This window comes from Ailuropoda melanoleuca, chromosome 7 (genome assembly GCF_002007445.2).
Source record: "Ailuropoda melanoleuca isolate Jingjing chromosome 7, ASM200744v2, whole genome shotgun sequence".
In the NCBI taxonomy this organism is placed as follows: domain Eukaryota; kingdom Metazoa; phylum Chordata; class Mammalia; order Carnivora; family Ursidae; genus Ailuropoda; species Ailuropoda melanoleuca.
Window position 1 is genome coordinate 138,067,099 of NC_048224.1, and position 19,835 is coordinate 138,086,933.

A 19,835-nucleotide genomic window follows, 5' to 3' on the forward strand; every position below is an offset into this window, starting at 1 on the left:
ATGGGGATGTAACTGCAGTGTGGGGGATATGGTCAATAACGTTGTAACAACTTTGCATGGTGACAGAGCAGAGCTCCACTTATGGGGATGACCATTTCACAATGTATATAAATATCACACCACTATGTTACACACCTGAAACTAATATAACATTGTATGTCAATTATTCTTCAATTAAAAAAGTTTATTTACTGTTGTCAAGTTGTAATATTCTCTTATAATTTTGGTATCTTTTTAATGTGTACAACAACTATGGTTATAAACTCCCATTTCATTCTCAATAGCTGTACCTGGGACTTTTTTCCCTTCACCAGTGTTTTGATAATTTTATAACCATTTCAATATAGTCCATATTATGCTTATTAATTTCTTCTATTTATATTTTTACCTTATTTCATCAGAATTACTTGATAGTCCACGCACAATTCCTGAGGTCTTATTCGCTGATTGATTTTCACCATTTCTTCCTCAATGCATGTGAGGTTGTACACTTATCATAAATTTTGTTTCCTGGCATCCTGCAAGTTCAGCTGTGCAGTGTTTTCCTAATCATTAAGTTCAGTGTATTGTATTTCCAAGGATCCAACTCAGATTTTTTATTTGACTCTTTGTCAAGTTGAGTTCTCTGGTAACGTATTCTGTAACCTCCAAACGTGCCCGAGTTTTTGGGTTATTGTTCAGTTACTGGTTTCTAGCTTAATTGCCTTATGTTCGGGGAACATACCCTGTGTGATTTCAGCCCTCCGTAATGTATTAAAATTTGGCTTACTGGCCTGGCATCTGATTCGTTTTTATCAATGTCTCATCCGTATTCTGTGGTTAAAGGATGTGGTGTTCTGCATATGACCACTGAGCCTGCTTCCTTCGTCATGTTGTCCAGAACTTCTGGATCATTCTGAGTTTGTCTGCTTATTCCAACACAGTTACTGAAAGATCTGTGTTAAAAGTCACCCTCTGTGATTATCTGTTTCTTACGTCAGTTTTTGCTCTACAGTTTTTGGCACATACGAATTATTAGAAACATGCAAATCCTGGGTGGGTTGTTTTTTTGGTTTTTTTTTTTTTTTTTTGAGGGAGGAGTGGGTGTATTTAACCCCTTATCACTACATGCAACCTCTATGTCTGTTAATACTTTCTGTTTTAAAAATCAGCTTATCTCCTATTAATAGTACTGCATCATTTTTCTTTGGTTAAATTTCACAAAATACCATTTTTTACTTTTAACATTAAGTCTTTTGGAATGCTTATATCTGTTAGATTTATTTTTTTCATTCATTCTGAAACTCTCCTGGTTTAACCAGGCATTTCATCCCTTTATAGTTAGTGGAATGGCTGATGTGTTTTGATTTATATATGCTGTTTAATTTTATGTTTACTACATGTCCCAGATTTGTGTATTTCTTCTCTCTCCCTTTTTAAAATTGATTACTCATTCATTCCATCTTTGTCTCCATTCGTCTGGAATTACTTACTCTCTCTATTCTTTTAGTGATACTCCAGAAATTGCACCAGACATGGCTCATTTACTCAAGTTCAAAGTTAACCAAAATATTCACCATCTGAGATTATATACAGTGAGTTTGTTACCCTCCATCCTAATGAGAACTGTTAATTTCTGATTAAGCAACTTCTCTTCATGTCTTTAACCCATAAGAAACCATAATTATTGTTTTACCTATGCTGTACTCATCTAGATTAACCCACACGTTTACCACTTTCTGCTCTTTATTTCTTCTTTAATCTCAGACGTACCATCTGGAATACCTTTCCTTCTGCTTAAAGTGTATCTGTTGGAATTTCCCTTAATTAAAGTGTCTTGGCGTCAAATCTTTTAGCATTTGTTCTTTTAAAATATATTTATTTTGGGGCGTCCGGATGACTCAGTCGTTAAGCGCCTGCCTTCGGCTCAGGGAGTGATCCCAGGGTCCTGGGATCAAGCCCCACATCGGGCTCCCTGCTCTGCTGGGAAGCCTGCTTCTTCCTTCCTCACTCCCCCAGCTCGTGTTCCCTCTCTCACTGGCTGTCTCTCTCTCTGTCAAATTAATTAATTAATTAATTGATTAATTTAAAAAATTAAAAATAAAAATATTTTTATTTCATATTTATTATTTTAAGATATTTTGTTGGATCAGAATTACAGGCTGGCAGTATTTTTCCCCAAAAACATTGAAGATGTTCCATTATCTTCCTCTCATTATTACTGTTGATATAACAGAAAATTCTGCCATTCCTCTGGATGTAGATTTTGAACCTCAAGTCCAGGGTTATGCGATTTTTCGTACCGCCCTTTTTGTGTGGGCACTGTTACCGCTTGGCCCCGGCATTAGGGGACGCAAATGATTTCAAACCCTGACCCTGGGGACCCGTCCTCTCATCTCACACCCCTGTATTTACATGAAGACCAGGCATCAGCTACAGTCTGGACCCCCTGTCTCTGTTAACCCTGTCTCAACGCACGGGCCCCCCCACTCAACGCTCAAGCTTTTCAACACTAGCTCCTGTTCTGGAACCTTCAGGGTTTCCTTGGCTTGTTATTTAATTTCTGTTCTCCTTTTTACTTAGCATATCTAGGTATTTGTAATAGGAGTGTTCTATGCCAATTTTGCCAAACACGCTGCTGGAACTGGGAGTCCCAGTACTGGCTATGTCTGTCTAGCTTGTATTTAAATTTTTCCAGAGCATGGCAAAATATGAGACGCTTCCCAATTAATTCAGTGACACTTCTATAAGCCTGATGTATTTTTAAAAAATTGTACTCACAAAACAGGAGGAATTACTGGCCAATTTTCCTTATGAATAGAGATATTTTTAAAAATTAGCAAATGGAATCCAGTAGCATATTCCATCATAATACAGCATCATCAAGTAAAATTTATTCCAAGAACACCAGAATTGCTTAATCTTAGGGTACATAGCAATACTATTCAACACACTTCAAAGAACGATGACTTGAAAATACCTCTAAGATAATATTAATTTAAAAAATCTGGATATTAACAGTCTTTGGAAAATAATCCCATTTTTATGCAAAAAAAATAGATGTATTTCTTTGCAGCTTCGTAAGACGCCAAGATAAACACACAGAAATGCTTCCAGTGTCTCCTCCCAGGGGCAAGACCACAAGCGACTTGTTTTCTCCATAATACTTTCCTCAGCTTTCCAAATTCTCTGCAATAAGGTAGGTATTTACCAGTCAGAAAATACCTCTACGGTAAAATCTCAGAATCTCTTGCCAACCAGGCAGATCTAAGGCCTCACTCTGGCTGCAGGGACCCCTCAGATTGTAGGAATCTTCTAACACTTTTCCAAAAATGGACCTCTAAAAAAAGTCCTGCCATACCCAGACATCACGCTCTTTCTCTGAGCCATTTTATTGCTCAAATTCTTTGCTCACAGCATCTACCAAATCAAATGCTTTCATTTAAATACTAGCTTCACTCTGGGGGCGCCTGGCTGGCTCAGTCAGAACGGCAAGTCTTGATCTCAGGGTCACGAGCTCAAGCTTCATGGCGGGTGGACAGAGATTATTTAAATAAATAAACCTTTCAAATAAATAAACAGATAGATAAATAAATGCTAGCCTCATCCTGTTCCCTGCAGTAGGGCTCTCCCATCAAATACAATACGGAGTTCTTTATTTTTTCCGCAGTCTCTATAGCCTTGAGGTCCCCTCCCTCACACTACTTGGTACTGAATTCAGTAATAATTTGTCATTTTTCCTGGTGACTATTTGCGCATCAATCCAAAACCAGCTTATGCATATCAAAAGCACAAACTTTTTCATCGTTTTCACATATTTTATGTTTTTCATTTATTTTATATCTCAGTTACCAGCACATTCCATAATTCAACACACAAAATCAATAGAACAGGTGGTAAACGTGGCTCATTGGATATTAGTGAAGAAACAGCACTCTTGAGGAAAAAAAATGTGAAAAAAAAGCCCAGCCCATTTTTTTGGCTCTCCATGACAGCAAGACAAACAGCAAAAATAAAATTTAAAAGAGAATTACACCGCAAATCTATGCTTGCCTTCGGTGAAAGTAATCCGATACTAACTTAACAATCAAAATGTGAAATAGTCTATTTCCCTTCCTCCTTTCTTCCCTCCCTTCCTCCTTCCTCTCTTTCTCTCTTCTAATAAAGGCTTGGTTATTGAGTAACTGAGGCAGAAAAGCTGAATGACTGACTTGCAGTTTGCAGGGATGGCATCCGCCAACCTCACATGAACTGTAGGCTCGCGCTGGAACCGTGAGCCGAGCAGACACTGGGTTACCTAGACCATAAATGAGTACAAAAAAATCTATGCAATTATTGAGAGGAATAAATCATTATTTGCAATGGAAGCCCATCTCCCAAAAGTTAACCAAAGGCTGAATATTATTTAATCAGCTACATGCTTCCTGAACAAAATAGAAACGCCCAGGCATAGATGCCACAGGAAAACAGCGTGTCGAACTTATTTCACAGAAAGTCTGCGTGAGGATCTGTCTGCAATGTCTAGTCCTCATTTGGCACCCGTGAATGTCACACTCGCCCCCTACGGCAGTGCTCGGGGTTGGGAAGCCCGACGTGTGGGTCTGCTCTTCCAACCATTCACTTGCTCTTCGTCCTGGGACGGTAATTGAACTCCGTGTCGTAACGGATCCGTACCTGGAATGCGGACGTCACAAGGACAGTAAAGACTTCCCAGACTTGGTTACGATGCTGGCATGTATGCGAAGGCTGTTTAAACGCCCAGTCTCAGTGGGTCAGAAGTAGTGCTGAGATTGCCGCAGTCGAGAGATCCGTATGCAGGCGGAAGTCTGAGGGAGAGCAGCTTTATCTCCCACCGAGAGGGAGGCCGGTGACAGGCAGGGGCGTTGGCGACGGTGCGGACGACAGCAGGCTCCAGCTTGCGGCTGTAACCAGGAGCATGTGTGAAGACAACCCTTCCAAGAAGAACTACGAACGCTGAACAGAGCACCAAAAACAAACAAACAAAAAAAAGAGGCAGGTAAAGGCATCCACAAGCACCCACGGCAGCCAAGAACCCCGAGAATCTCGGGCTCCAGAGGGAGCTCAGTTCCACGCAGGGCTTCACTCTGGTGGTCTCTGCGACCTGTGGTCTCTGCTGGGGCCAAACAAGCCGGCAGGAATCTGTGACTCCAAACGTTCAGTGTTTCGCAGGTCACCTGCCACCCACACACGTGACTACCGGGGTTCCCGAGGGCACCCCCTGTGTGTCAGAGGAGCCCCCGGGAAGAAAATGAGAAGCATGTGACGTCACGGGGGATCGGAGTCTCTGCCACATTCACCTCCACCCATAACCTCAGACTTTGACCTTATTTGGAAATAGCATCCTGGAGATAGAATTAGGGTAGATTCAGATGGGGTCATACTGGGGTGAGTGGGCCCTTGACCCGAGCGTCCCTATGAGAAGAGGAGAGAACACAGACCCCCAGAGGGGTCACCGCATGAAGATGGGGGAGACCCCGCGGCGAGATCTCCGGCTGCCCCCGACACGGCAGGGCATCCTTCCTGCCCCCCCCCACCCCGTGCACTCACTTGTTACAGCAGCCCTGGGAAGCTCACTGACATGGTGGGCCGCAGATGGGGGCTGGGGGCTGGGGGTCGCAGATTCTCGAAGCAGACTCCTGCTGGCAAGAATCTGCAGCAGCGCCCCAGGGCTCCCACGCCTGGATCCAGTCCGGTCGGCGGCCAGTTGGGTTCACCTCCTGTCCTCCATGACCAGGTGCCTCTTTCCACCCACCGCTTGTGCTCCGGGCCCTACCGGCTCCACCTTTCCCCTCTCTCCAGGATTCCAGACTGGTTGGGTGAGGTTGTACTGCTTTCCAAAACATTTGACAGCTCCCTGCACACTCCCTCCGCTCCAACCCTTCCTCTAGTTTACACAGGAAGACGCAGAACCCCGACAATGAGCCAAAGCTTCGCCCAGGCTCAGCTGGGTTGGGAGAACAAGGGACCGCACGACAATCCCAGACCCTGCTGCCCTCACCCACTCCGGCCTCCCCGAGGCTGCACGGCCTCCATCCCCACTGAGGTCTGTCTCTGATGTGGTGAAAGCCTCCGTTCTTCAGCACGTTGTTTTCTGGGGACCGGAGCCTTCACTGAGCTCCTGCCTGTCCCTTGATCACAGGCAGGGAATGAGATCTATTACGCCTGCCACATGTCTATTATGATGCAGAATTATCTTTGATTGCTAGGGATTCATTTGCAGCAGCAAAACTGACCCTCTTTTGTACTGCTGACTTGTCACTGGAGTTGTGCAATATTATTGATTCAGACATTGACCCTCATGTCTATTAGGGCTTCTTCACCCTAATGGTTTGTTTAGATTTACAAATCGATTATTTTGATAGTTTTAGTTGTACTAATAAACTTTCACATCGAGTGAAAATTGGCTTGCCATGATCTCATCACGAAGCTGGTGGCGGGTAGACCGGGTTGAGTGCACCTTGCAACATCCAGTCACGTGTCTCTGTGGAGACGCTGGGCCCTTGATTTCTGATTTATAACAATTTCATAGCCTGCTGTTTGCACAGTTTATACTGTTCCTGGCAGTTAAACAGAAAGCCGTAATTTACAGAGGGAAGATTTAGAGTTTCTAGCCTTTTCAGTTTGGGGAAGGGTGGCTGCTGGTGCTCTCTAAATTCAGACCACGCTCTGCATCCCCCCCACCCCCCACCCCACCCCAAACGAGGTCTGCAGCTTTTACTCAGGCTGAAAGCCGTCCAAGTCAGTGATTGGAGGAAGGTCCCCATACTGCCAATTCTCATTCCCCCCCCCTCCGTCTTTCTCCAAGTGCATCTCTTGCCCCTTTACCGTTGCATTCATTGGCCTGGGTCCTCTGCACCTCCGAGGGAGGGAGCTGCCTGAGGTGAGCTTTTCTCAGCAAAATCAAATACATATTGTCAGGCTTTGATATGTATTGACATTGTTTCTTGTAAAAAAAAATGTCTGTGGATCGCCTTTCATCTATTTTCCTGTTCGTTTGTTAGCATTCTTTGAGTCTGTTTGTCCGGAACTTCGATGATATTTAAATGTTGTCTTTCATCCACATAAGCTATTCTTGAATCCCTGTCTTCAAAACAACAACAAAATGCTTTACAAAGATTCTCGAGCATTTGCCAGGCCCGATGCTTGCTCCTGAATGCATGAGGGATCAAAGATTTAAAAACACAAACCCTACCTTTGAGGAATTCACAGTCTGGTGAGAGAGCAAACTTACGAGGAAATAATTTAAATTCGTTACATATCAGTTCAGAGTACGTTCCACGGCAGATAACCTTGGCTCACTCAAGTAGAAATACCCCATCTGTCCGGAGCTGTTGTGGTTTTGCCACCAAAGACCTTAGGGACTCAACCTACTTCTAGGTCAGCACTCCATAACCTCTAGGGTGTACCCCTTATCCTCACGTTCCAAAAGAGTTGCGAGAGCTCCAGCGATCATGAGTACATGCCCGTGAGCAGGGTGGATGAAGGACTGAGAGGAAATAACGAAGGGTATACACAGGTTATCTATTACATCAGGTTCCTAGACACCGTCGGTCAATACATTTGCTTACATTTCATCAGCCAGAACTCGGTCATATGACCACACTTGCAAAATATAATCTTACTAATCAGCAGCCACTGGCCCAGATATAATTAAGGATTCTATTTCTGTTAAAGACACACACACACAGAGACAATAAGGGACAACTCTTTGGTTGCATGGTATGAAACTGCTGATTTTTGGTAGTTCTTGGTCTATAAAACAGTCAGTTACACATAGCCCACCCTCTGCGTGGTCTCCGCCGTACCGTGTAGTAAGGACTCTGCGTGTGAAGAGTAGTGGCTGCTGGAGTACCTGGGGGAGGCTCCCGACAGGACGTGCTATTCGAGTTCATTCCGAAGGACGAGTTCCATTCACTAGAAGGAGGAGAGGAGTGTGTAGTCCAGGCACGGCCCGGATTTCTTGAATCATCAACTAGAGGCTTGAGCCCCGACGTGCACTTGCACCGCGTGCACTTCGGGGCAAGTGGTAAGAAGTGGGTGGAAGATGACGGAACCAGCCTGGCAGTTGGCAAATGCCCTGCCACAGGGTTGGGACTTGGTCCTGTAATCAGTACGGATGCAACGGAGTTAGACTTATGTTTTTAGAAAGAATAACACTGAAGGGGATGATGAATGCAATCTACACACTTTTTTTTTTTTTTAACTCCTGGAAAGGAACTTTTTAGGTAAGTGAGAAGTATCTAAAGACACATGCAGGTGCGGTTGCTGGTTTTATCCTGGACCTATTTTGAACGCTGTCTCCCCAAAGGACAAAGGACACAGAAAGGAATGACCACCGTCCCCCTCTTGCAGTCAGGTGTGAGACCCAGCCTGGCAACAGGGGTCATCTGCCCATGGAGGAGCTGGGCCAGCGAGGGTGCCCGGGGAAGCAACAGCCATCCCATCAGGGAAGTCCCTACCTCGGAGAGACATGGCTACGAAGCCAAGCCCGGCCTGAGAGGAGGCTGACAATTTCTGAGTGTGAGAGCTTCCCCCCACGTCAGCTGTACCTTGTCCCTGGGATCTCAGCCGCTTACTGGCACAATACTGCCCTGGCCCGCCACTTCCCGCCATGGGACTCCGCATTTCCACGTTGAGCACCAAGCCTCTCTCCCCACGGGAAGGGCAGCCCCATGAGAGGGGGACAGTGTGGCCCTGCTTGATGCTGTTGCAGTTGCCACAGCAACACATTCTGGTTCTCCCGCCCCCCCCCCGCCACCTCCCAGTGGGTTTGCTGGAGCTGTTGCCTCTGCCTGGGCCAGTCTTCTGCCCCCACGAAACTCGCAGGTGTCTGCAGGACCTGGGGTCGGGGCGGACACACCCCCATGCTTGGGCCAGTCCGTGTCTTCCCACGTCCCTGACTGTTCCTGTTCCTCCTTGTTGCCGCCCAGAAAGGCTCCACCGCTGAAACCAGACATGCTGCTCCCTGCGCCCAGCCTCCTCCGCCCCATCGGACCCCTGCCCACATCATCTCTCTCCCTCCGCACTGTCCCACTTTTCCAGTTTAGATGCTCTTGTGGACATGTCTCCTACTTTAAGTAGCCTTGGTCCTTACCCCTTTCCGGCCCGTTGGGTCTGCCTGGAGCCTGAGACGAAGCGTGGCTCAGACCTGTGCTGTTTGTGCACCTGCTCGAGAGACAGAGCGTGGGGAGCCCCTCACACAGCCGCATGTGTCCGTGCACTGGGAACCCACAGTCGCCACCCTCGGCGGACACCGGGCCCCTGCCCCGCCCGCCGGGTGTCTTTACCACGCAGCACCGCCCGCACCACAGCGCTGTTCTCTCGGTCCCGGTCCGTGCCCCAGCGGCTGCCTGCCTGCCTGCCTGCCGCTCAGCTTCCCGGCCTGCCCTAGTCTGTGCAGGACAAGCACGACCGCTTCAGACTCTTCGGGCGCTCCCGCGCGACCCGCAGCTGACATCCGTGGTCTGCCTGCCGCGTTCTACAACATCTCTGGAGGCCTCCTCGGTCCTGAGCTCACCCCTCTCTCGTTTCTATCAGCAGCAAGCAATCTCGTACCGGTCGTGTAGTTTTTTTAACTTTCTTGAGACTGAGCCTCATAGGGTTTCAGATCTGAGCCTCCCACGCGCTCTCTCTCTGCCAGCTGCCCACCACTTTGCCCAGCGAGCCCCTTCTCCCCCTCCGACGCTGGGAAGTGTCTTCCTGGGGGGCTCTCCCTGGCCGCTCCGGCTTGTGGAGGGACCTCAGGACAATGCTCCTGTCATGTCATGTACTCCTAGCTGTGGTTAGTACGCCTGTGGTTGCCTGTTTGGTCTCTAACGTCTCCACTGCCCTCTAAGCGCTCAAGCTCCGGGTTTCTGTGTGCTCTTTGCCCCGTGCCCGGCGGGTCGTAGTTCCCAGGTAGCAGTGAACCCACAGAGCAGAAGCTTGTTCTTGGGGGCCGGCATGACCTCGAGGCCAATTTCCAAAATTGCGTGATGCCCCTCAATTCCTCGATAGCCTGTCCTCCCTGCCTGCTGAGTCTATGTGGCACACGGTGACAGTTCCTCCTCGCGGGAGAACTCAGGAAGCAGGGAGGAGAACATGAGTGGACAGAGGGTCTCAGGTCTGGTGAATGCTCCTGCTGACTCTTGGCCACGTTCCCCTGAAGCTGACGACCACCTGAGGGCCGCGACCCCCGTGCTGGCACTTTGCACTCACTCCCGAGGCTGACGGCCACAGCCCATCCCAGTGGCACACTAGCAAAGAGAAGCTGTTCTCTACAAAAAGGTTAAAAAGTTTATGTGCTCGTGGATCTAAACCAGCAGAGTAACACAGACTAGAACTTTAGGGATTTGCAGGCCTTGTGTATGTCTTCCAGCCAAGACCACGGGAGATGTAGCCAGGAGAACGTTGTGATGGTGTCAAAACACACGCCCGGGGGCCCCCAGAGCATTGCTGCCGTGCACCCCCACTGCGCAAGGTGTAAATGATGTCGTTACTAAGGCAGAGGTTCTTAGCTAATCATGACTTCATTTGTTAGGAAAAGAGAAAATGAGCTGAAGTGGTGATTTCTCACTTAATAGGTGCCTCCAACAGGTTTTCCCAAGAGACCCTGACCTTGACTGATGGCTCCCAGCATCAGAGTTGAGGAGCCTAGAAGGACGGAAGCCAGGCTTTGGAGGCGTGCTTGGCCGACAAAATGAAACAGAGGCCTGGAAAGCCAACGGCAGGCACTAAGCAACAGTTGTTGCTCTGGGGGCATGGACCAGAAGACACAGGCCCTTGGCTCCGAGAGGCCAGTGCCCACCGTGGGGGGACCCACCCACAGGCAGAGCAAGGGGAGAGGGTGTTCCTGCATCGGCGAGCGAGCATCGTGGAAGGCGGTGTGAATGGGAACAGGTCTGCAGAGACATGGCGAAGGGGCTGCCCAGAGAAGGCCCTGAGTCACGGGTGGGGGCGACCCAGGGAGAGGAAGGCCCCCAGTGCACGCGGGGCAGACGGTGGGAGAAGCCGTGCAGCTGCCTCACACACAAGCCTTCGTAGCTTACGTAAGAGAGATGAAACATTGCAGGTGGATTGCAAACGCCCGAGTCAGAGAAGAATGGAGGACGGAGGGAGGGAGAGCTCGCCGTGGCAGGAAGGCCCACACACCCTAGAACGGTGATCCGCTATGGCCCTTTTGATTCGCTTCGGCTTTCCAGACCATGCTCTCTCCTACCTGCTCTTTCTCTCTCTCTCTCTTTTTTTAATTTGTAGTTTTAAACGTGCATTTAGCTTGTGGCTGTATCGACATCGAACACCTGAACTGGACCTGGATGCCACCCACCTGCTCACTCCTTGCCACCAAACGGGCAAATCCACTGTGGCAATCGGCCTCCATTGGAGGAGTGGCCGAGAACCGACGGCCACGCCGCAGTCCGATTTCACGCGCAGGCAGAGTCCCCATGTTGTTTGTAGTCCAATTACGCCTGGCACAGCCGTATTTAGCATTTCATCATACTGAACAGCTAAATGCCACTTATCTCACCGTGGCTGCGTGAGAACATAAGCATGGAGAGATTAGGCCTTTAGTGTAAAAGGGAAGAAAGCCCTGGACCAGTAAAGGCCGTTACTTTAAATGTTCGTGGTCTCACTGGTCGGAGATTAACTCACGTCTGTCACCTGCTCTGCGGAAAACCCGTGAGTGCTTTTACAGAGAAGGCCATCTCCTCCTTATTAATATTTAATAGCAGTGCAAAATAGTGGGCTGTTTTGCTCTCCTCGAAGGAATTATGTATTTAGAGTGTTGTAAATATCCACGGTTTTAAGCTGCTCTCTGCTGCGTAAACACATGCGTTGGCTGTCGTTTTTTCCCGAGCTTATAAACCATGTGTGTCTTTCACTCGTGGCATTCAGCATTCATCCCCGCTCCCATTCAAGTCTGTGGTTTCTGTGCCCTTGGAGGGTGCCCCTCTCCATCACTGCTTCCTGCCATTTCCTTCACTGGAGAACAGCTGCGCCTCGGTCAGGAACACGCTGAAACCACCATTGCCCTGTCCTCCCACGGGCCTCACCCACGGCCCCATCTAAATGGGAGAGGAGAGGGAGCCGATGTAGGCCCAAATACGCCCCTCTCGAGATTCACGGTTGAAGCCCTAACGGTGCATGGGACTCTATCTGGAGACAGGGCCTTCCACGAGGTAATCAAGCAGAGATGAGGCCATACGTACGGGGCTCTAATCCATGGGACTGGATTCTGGAAGAGAGACACCGGGAGTTTGAACGCACGATGCAAAGGCCATGGGACGACCAGCAAAAGGCCCTCGCTAGAAGTGCCCCTGAGGCACCTGACTCAGACTCCAGCCTACTGGACTTGGAGAACATCGATTTCTCTTGTTCGAGACCCCCCGTCCGTGGTGTTTTGTGATGGTGGCTGGAGCTAATACAATGCCAGCTTGCCACTCACCCCTCAGGCCAGCACTCCACCATTCTGCTCTCCTCTCTTGAAATCACCACAACGTTGTTAAATGCCCTCCCGGAACCCCAGGAAGACAGAGGCCGCAGCCAGCGTGCATCGGGCCTGACCACTAGGTACCAATCGCGGTTTTGATGGTCGTACAATATGCTCAACATTTATCTGTTTAACGATTTCTGTGTTCAGCTCAGCGGCACGAAGCGCACTCACATTGTACTCCCGTCACCTCCGTCTGCCTCCAGAGCGTCTCCAGCTCTGTCCCCATTCAACACTGACTCCCCGTGCTCCCCTCCCCCAGCTCCTGGCAACGTCTGTGCTACCCGCTGTCTCTAGGAATTTGATGACTCCAGGTACCTCATATAAATGGGATGACGTGGTATCTGTCTTTTCGTGTCCGGCTTATTTCATTTAGTGGAAAGTCTTCAAGGTTCATCCTGTTGTCACATGTATCAGAATGTCCCTTTTTAAAGCTGAATAATGTTCCATTGCATGCACACACACACACACACACACACACACACACACACACACCGTATTTCATGTACCCATTCAGCAAATCACTTGCATTTGTTAACTCCCTTTTCTTACTTGGATGATTTCTTTGCTAGGCTTTTTTTTTTCTTGTTCCTTAAAATCCGTTACCATCTATCCTGGAGGCTCTCAACCCCGGGGTACACTCCCCTGTCCCCACAGGGGACGTTTTGCAATGTCTGGAGGCTTCCTTGTCACTGTGAAGGAAAACGACACTGCTGCATCTGGGTGGGCAGAGACCTGGGGTGCTGTTAAGCACTGTACGATGTGCAGGACAAGCCCCCAACCCAGAGAACCATCTCGTCCAAACTGTCCTCATGCAAGGTTGAGAAACACTACCTACAAGACCCATATTTTAAATGGGATTATTTAGTGCCTCAACTTACATGTTTCTTTGCTTCAGGATCCTGCAGACGCTTCTGAATGTTCCACACCAGCCACGAAACAGCGCACCGCCCCCGCCATCCTCCCAGCCAGCTCTGCCTCCCCGTCTCCTGCCCCTTTGCCCTCTGCCGCACAGCCAATCTGTGCACCTGTGCCTCCTATCACTATCTGCACCCCTGCTGATAACCCTGAACTTCAAAATTGGTCCAGATTAGACTCAATGGTCAACCTACTTCGATTTTGATGGACAAGACTTCCTTTGCCGTCTGGACCCCTCTGTGCCTACCTTTGAGTCATCTTCCTGGTTCTCTTTCTCCCCTGCTGTTGGTCTCTGTGGCCGTGTTCTCATGAAGCTGTCTGGCCTCACTGAGAATGTATATTCTCTGCTTTTTATTGGCCCTTGCTGCTGCCCTGCGATGATTTCCCGAGTGTTTCCTACCTTGGTTTTTTTCCCTGACTCTTAATCTACAATGACCCTCCCCACCATTTCTCCTCTCTTCAAGCACTCAACCCCATGTCCCTTCGAAAGAAATGATTTCACCTCTATTTACAAAGCAGGTCAAGCGGCATGAGAGCCTCCCTCCATCTTCTTCTTCTCCCTTTCTAAATGTCTTTCTCCCGTGTCTTTTCCAGTCTTTACAACTGCAGGGAGGGGTTTCTCTTCCTCCACACACAGAAGTCCTCATGCTTCTCGCCGCCAAATCTCTCCGTGATTACTACTTACTCATCCCCAAACCTAGTGCAAACTTCCAGGTAATCGTTGACCTCCTGGCTGGCGAAGTCCGACTTCTGTCTCCACCACCAGGGAGGGATTGCCCCTGTGAGCACCAGTGAGTTCCTCAATCCCACATTAGGTGTCTTCTCTATTCACTGTGACCTCTCAAGGGCATTTGACATGACTGGCATATTTCTTTTTAAATTTGACTTCTGTGACCCTGAAATAACTTGGTTCCATTGCAACCTCTTCGGCTTTTTCTTTGCCTTTTATCGGCTGTTCCTCCTCTCCCCCTCTCTACTTCTTACATAGTAACATTCCCCTAAAAGAATTCTTTGATCTCTTACTAATTTATTCCTATATTTTCTTGACTGACAAAATCACCCACTAGCAACCTCTCTCACTGTAAGACATTGAGAAAAGGTCCCATTTTTACTTTATTGTGGCGCTAAATTCAACGTGCCCATCCCTGTGAAATGACCCATCTGCTTCCCCATATTTCTGCGAGTGGCACCCTCATGCTCTCAGTCTCCCACGCCAGAAGCTCTCCAATCTTCTTTGACCACCCCACTTCTCCCTGTCGCTTAGGACCAAGAAGCCACCAACATTTCCGCCTTCTTTGTTCCCTTTCTTTTATCCCATATTCTTCCCTTCCTCTTTAGCCCCTGCACCACCTCCAGGGCCCAGGCCTTTTGATCTCATGGGGCATCCAACCCCTTCTAACGAGTTTCCTTTCTACATTTTTCACCTTCTAATACATTTTACACAATAGCAAATGTAATGCTCTTAATGTCTTGCTTTAAACCTCATGTTCCTTGGCCTTGCCTGGTTAGCTAGGGGAGGCCCTGGGTGGGCAGGAGCTGAGCCACGATTCCAGGTGGAGACAGAGAATGCGTTAAATCTACACACCTAGCTATGGGAGCATCCTCAAGATTTGAGTTTTCTAGCTATAAGCACTTGGAATTGTGCGTCTGGAGAGTCGAGTGGCAACCAGGAGACTGTCTGAAGGTGGTCAAGGTTGTGTGGAGTGTGCATGCCGTTCACACAGAAGCCCAGAACTCCCCACGACAGTCAGCCTGGTGGGAGCAGGGGCGGAACTCGTCTGTATCCCTGGAAACCGGGAGGTTCAAGCAGGTGGGCAGTAAGCTTTGGGGAGATACCGCCGGCAGACGCTGAAAGCTGATTCATGGACAGATTGGGGCTTGTTGGCAGAAAGCCCAAACTCTGGAGAGGCTGAGCTCTGTTGGGGTAGGCTGGAAACACAAAGTATACCACACTGCAGGGACATGTTTGCCAACCTCAGAGCAGGAACTAGAGCAAGACTGGATGGCGAGCAAATGAACTACTGAATTAGGGCTTCCTCCACTCCCCCTGCCGGCACAGGCTGCCATCCCTGCACGGCTGCCATCTTTGAGAGAGAAGACGGAAACGAAAACCCATCAAAAATCTTCAGCCTCCGTTCCTTTTCTATAGGATAATATCCAAATCCCTTAGCGTTTCAAAGGAACGGCCCCTGCCCAGAACGTAGACTCATGTATCTTTTTAATCTGGGATCTCAACCTCTACCTTCACAGATGCCCGATCTTTGTCAATCCGCTAAGCCCTCAAATATACAGCTTAACTTTCCCACAATCCTTACCCTTTCTGGCCTCACCTGACACCATCCGCCATTAAAATCTATTCCTACCCCCTTTCCCCAGTGAGACCTTCCTTGAGCAAACATGGCCCATCCCGCCTCCCTCATCTGGACTCCCTTCACAGCCCCTGTGTAATTTATTTCTCAATTAAACACATATGTATTACATTAATGTAATCGTCTGCCTGTTGTTCCGAGCTTATCTCTAACTTCTCCCGTGATTATGTCTGCATTCCCCAATGAGAAAGAAGGTCCTTGACACCAGGAAACCGACTCTCAAAATAGGGTTGTTTACCTAGCAAGTGATTGCTAAAAATTTGATTTAATTGTCACCATTTCCTTTAAAACGCTAAAGCCCGGGAGCGAAGGACGTCTTCCCATCTTCATGTTTTTCGCCATACATTTTGGGAGTTCCTCTCATTTCCAGCGCTCTTCCGATAAAAGCTTTTGCCATAGTAACAGAATTTCCCGGCGATGCTCAGTCTTTACTAATGAGCACGGATGCAGATTTCTGGGCGGAAGCTGGAATGCAGACACTGACAATTAAAAAACCAATACGTTGAGGAAATACACCAAATGATTATTTTTCTTTTGTTTTTCCTCTGAGTCTTTCTTTAAAGGTCTTTCCTAGAAGATAAATATTGTCACTCATTTAACTGGGTATTTCAAATTGCTTGAGGTTTGGGGCTTTGCTTTTTATGTTTCTCTTTATACGGATCCAAGAGCTGTGAATAATTAAATCGAGGAGGTCTGGCAAGAGTATCCTCAGATTGATATAAATTTATTTTTCCTTCCTTCAAGACGGAGAGGCCAGGGTGGGATGAGGCTCAGAAGGAGAGGGAATTGTAGGCAGAAGACAGATGAAGGCTACGTTTTTCTCTTAATAAACCACGATGTGGGAGTTACAGTACCCTGTCATGTCTCCGCTCCCCAAACTTTCCGGGGACGTTGTAACTGTTGAATACTGTACTTGTCTAGGTAAGAAGGGGTCGGTCACCGCGTTCCTTGAAAGGGAGCTTAAGAAGGTGTCCTGATGTCTGCTGGCAGGTGGCCTCTTACTCCAGATGCTCTCCCCTATTGTGCAGAGATTTCTGTTACTCTCAACCATGGGGGAGCCCCTGTGGGTCCCCCTGCCCGACCAGCTCCCCACAGCGGGCGGCAGCGTGGCTTCCAAGGAGCGGTGGGAAACGCATTTCCTCACGTGGGGCTTGCTTTCATGCCCCTGGAAGGTCAGACAAGCCAAGCCGCTCTGATTGTCCCTCAAGAAAGTGTGACGTCCAAAGGCTAAGCCTCCTGGGGGGACTTAATTATAAGAGGCAGCCTGTGTTCCTTTTGGCTTTTCAAAATCAGCTGAGCTCCTTGCTGGTGGAGAAAAACAAGAACATATTGACAGATTGATTTCTTTTCACATACTGATTTCCATCATAAACAAAAGGTCTGTGCTGTTCAGAAACAGAGGCAACACGGGTTACAGTTTGCTGTATTTCATCGTCCATTTTCCAGGGCACGTGTCGCATTCAGAAAGGACACAACGCTCAGACCGGGGCTGGGGAGGGGGCTGTGGTCCCACGGTTTTCTCCTGTTTCCTTATTTTTCACATGGACAGCCATTCCTTTTTCTCACCTCCTGACTTTGTTGAATTGATTTAGACTTTCTTTCTCCTCTGATCGTTCATTTTTTGGTAAGTTTCAGTGCATTTGCAAATGCGGGTTTTGCCCATTGGGGACATCATTTGTCCAAATGAACTACTCTTTGGGTGCAATGAGATAAGTTAGGTCATGCAAAAACAGGGATTTGGCTGTGGCTGTGCCCTCGCCCTCCGCCCACCCAGGCGTCTTTATGTGGGGGGCCTCCATAGCCAATCATATGGTCAGTGCAATGTATGTGAGTCGTTCAACAGGTGCTTACAAGCGCCGAAACAGTATTTCCATCTGTGTGTTGAGTTCCAATGGCTTTGACCGTGAAGTACTCACCGGCTAAGCACTTCCAAACACTCTGTTTACACGGCAGCTTGTCCAACTCAAGTCACTGTAAATGAACCTGGATCAGCCCTCCTAGGTTAGACAACGAGAAGACCCCTAATTTGGGGACATTCCCAGGCTTTCTGCTTTCTGTGGAAAATGACTACCTCAGGAGGACACTTGCCCCGTGAAAACGTCCACAATGTGTCCACCAAAATGGGAATCGGTACCCAGCAACTTGCAGAATGTCTTAGCATGAAAATGTTCCCATTTTTTTTTGAACAAGAAGGTTGCACAGAGATATTTAAAAAATAGTTGTAAAATGTAGCATCTTTTGTTTGACTTAATTTTATGTGATCAATAAATTTCTGGAGAAAATCCATGTATTAGGAACCATAAATTCCCTTTATTGCCTCTCCACGGAAGAATATCAATTGTGACAAGATAGTTGAAACATATTTGTAGGCAGCAGGAAGATTCTGGAGGGGTCCTCTTGGTGATTATATCCTCCACTGAAATCCTCACTTGACAAGTGGTAGCCAGGAGTTGGACGGCCAGGACCCACAGTACAAACATGAAATGGTGAACAGATCCCTGGCACTCAGTCAGCCTATAGGCTGAAGTTATGATTTTCAAAACACAAGGTAATAGTTTATTTGCACCTTACAACGGCCCGGAGCACAGGAGGTCCCGCAGGTGAGGACTTGTTCTGGGATTTGGCTGACATGTCAGGGAAGAAGGTGTTGGCGTGCAGCAAGTGAGACCCTTCGACTAACCCCCCAAACAAGAACCTGGTAAATTTGCCCAGGTTCTTGAGACACAGACTATAAGGAGCTAAGAAATCACATAAAATTAAATCAACTGTGTGTTAACACTACAAAGGCAGTGAGGAAAGAAACAAGTCCCATTCGGAAAGCGGCATGGGAGTTAGGATACTGGTGGGACACAGGTCCTGACCCTGGGATGGAGAGACAGCGGGGGATCGAGGGTCCGCAGAAATGACAGCGAGCAAGAGGAGGTGGGCAGAGCCTGGAGGAGCTGGGGGCCCAGCCAGCAGTGAGGGAGGGAGGCTGCCGTTCCACGACACCGGAGTATGCAGGATCAGGGGCCCGAGGTCAGCTTACCTTCTGCAACTGGGCCATCTCACTGAGTGAGGTGCTGACTTACTCCAGGGGAAGCTTCCCAGTAGAGAGGCCCCACTCTTCCGAAGCTGGAAGCTCAGAGTCTGACATGATGCCGCCAGGATATCAGCAGTATGCCTTCCCCAGGGTTGACAATGGCAGAAAAATGTTCCTCAGCCTTGAAAGCAAGTATAACACACTAAAGAAGCCAGTTGGACCAAAGTGAAAAGCTACTTTCTCCAGTTAACTAAAAAAAAAANAAAAAAAAAAAAAAAAAAAAAAAAAAAAAAAAGGTGAGATTGTTAAGGATGAGGTGCCGGAGAGAGGAAGGTAGCCTCTCCGCTCGGACTTTGTGGACATCTGCAACCGAAGCCCAGAGCAGGACTCCATCCCTCCCTCCACCCTGCCCTCGCCCCCCTTTCCCATCTCAGCACACGATGTCTACAGCCAGAAACCCTGGAGTGCCCTCCCCCCGGCTCACGCCTCTCAGCCCAGCACCCTACCCCGGGCTCCAGGGCCCCCCTCCCAGGGGCCAGCCTGCCTCCTTCCCGCCTGCTCTCCTCCGAGCCCCCACCCAGCGCACGCAGGAGTGTGTGTGTGTGTGTGTCTGTGTGTGTGTCTGTGTGTGTCTGTGTGTGTCTGTGTGTGTCTGTGTCACTTCCTGCTTCTCACTGGAGGGCACTCACTGATTAGGGCCTATCCTAACCCACCTGTCTCACCCTGACGACCTCAGCAAAGACCCTATTTCCAAATTAGTCTACATTCTCAGGTTGCAAAGGGACACGAACTTCTGGAAAATGTTTCAACAGCACAGGCCCAGGCTCAGAGACCCATCCAGACCTTCACGGTGCTCGTGTACACTGGGCCCCCCACCCCTTGTCCCCACAGTGCTCACTGCCCCCTCAACCTGCTGCAACCCCCTCTGTCTGGGGTGTTGGCTCCTCCCAAGGCGCAGCTTCTGGCTGAAATGACCCTTCTTCAGAGAGAACTCCCAGTCACCTAAGCGGGTCCTTCTGTTTTTTAATTGATATTCGACTTCTTATTTCCTCCTTTT

At 48.5% G+C, this 19,835-nt stretch overlaps 1 long non-coding RNA gene across 1 annotated transcript; it reads right to left on the reverse strand.

Moving 5' to 3' along the window:
- Nucleotides 1–3,783: 3,783 nt before the first annotated feature.
- LOC117803134 lies at nt 3,784–6,310 on the reverse strand. The gene is made up of 2 exons (XR_004626814.1): nt 5,548–6,310; nt 3,784–4,953 (listed from the first exon to the last, which is right to left on the reverse strand). It is a non-coding gene; the product is annotated as an uncharacterized LOC117803134 (long non-coding RNA).
- Nucleotides 6,311–19,835: the final 13,525 nt, after the last annotated feature.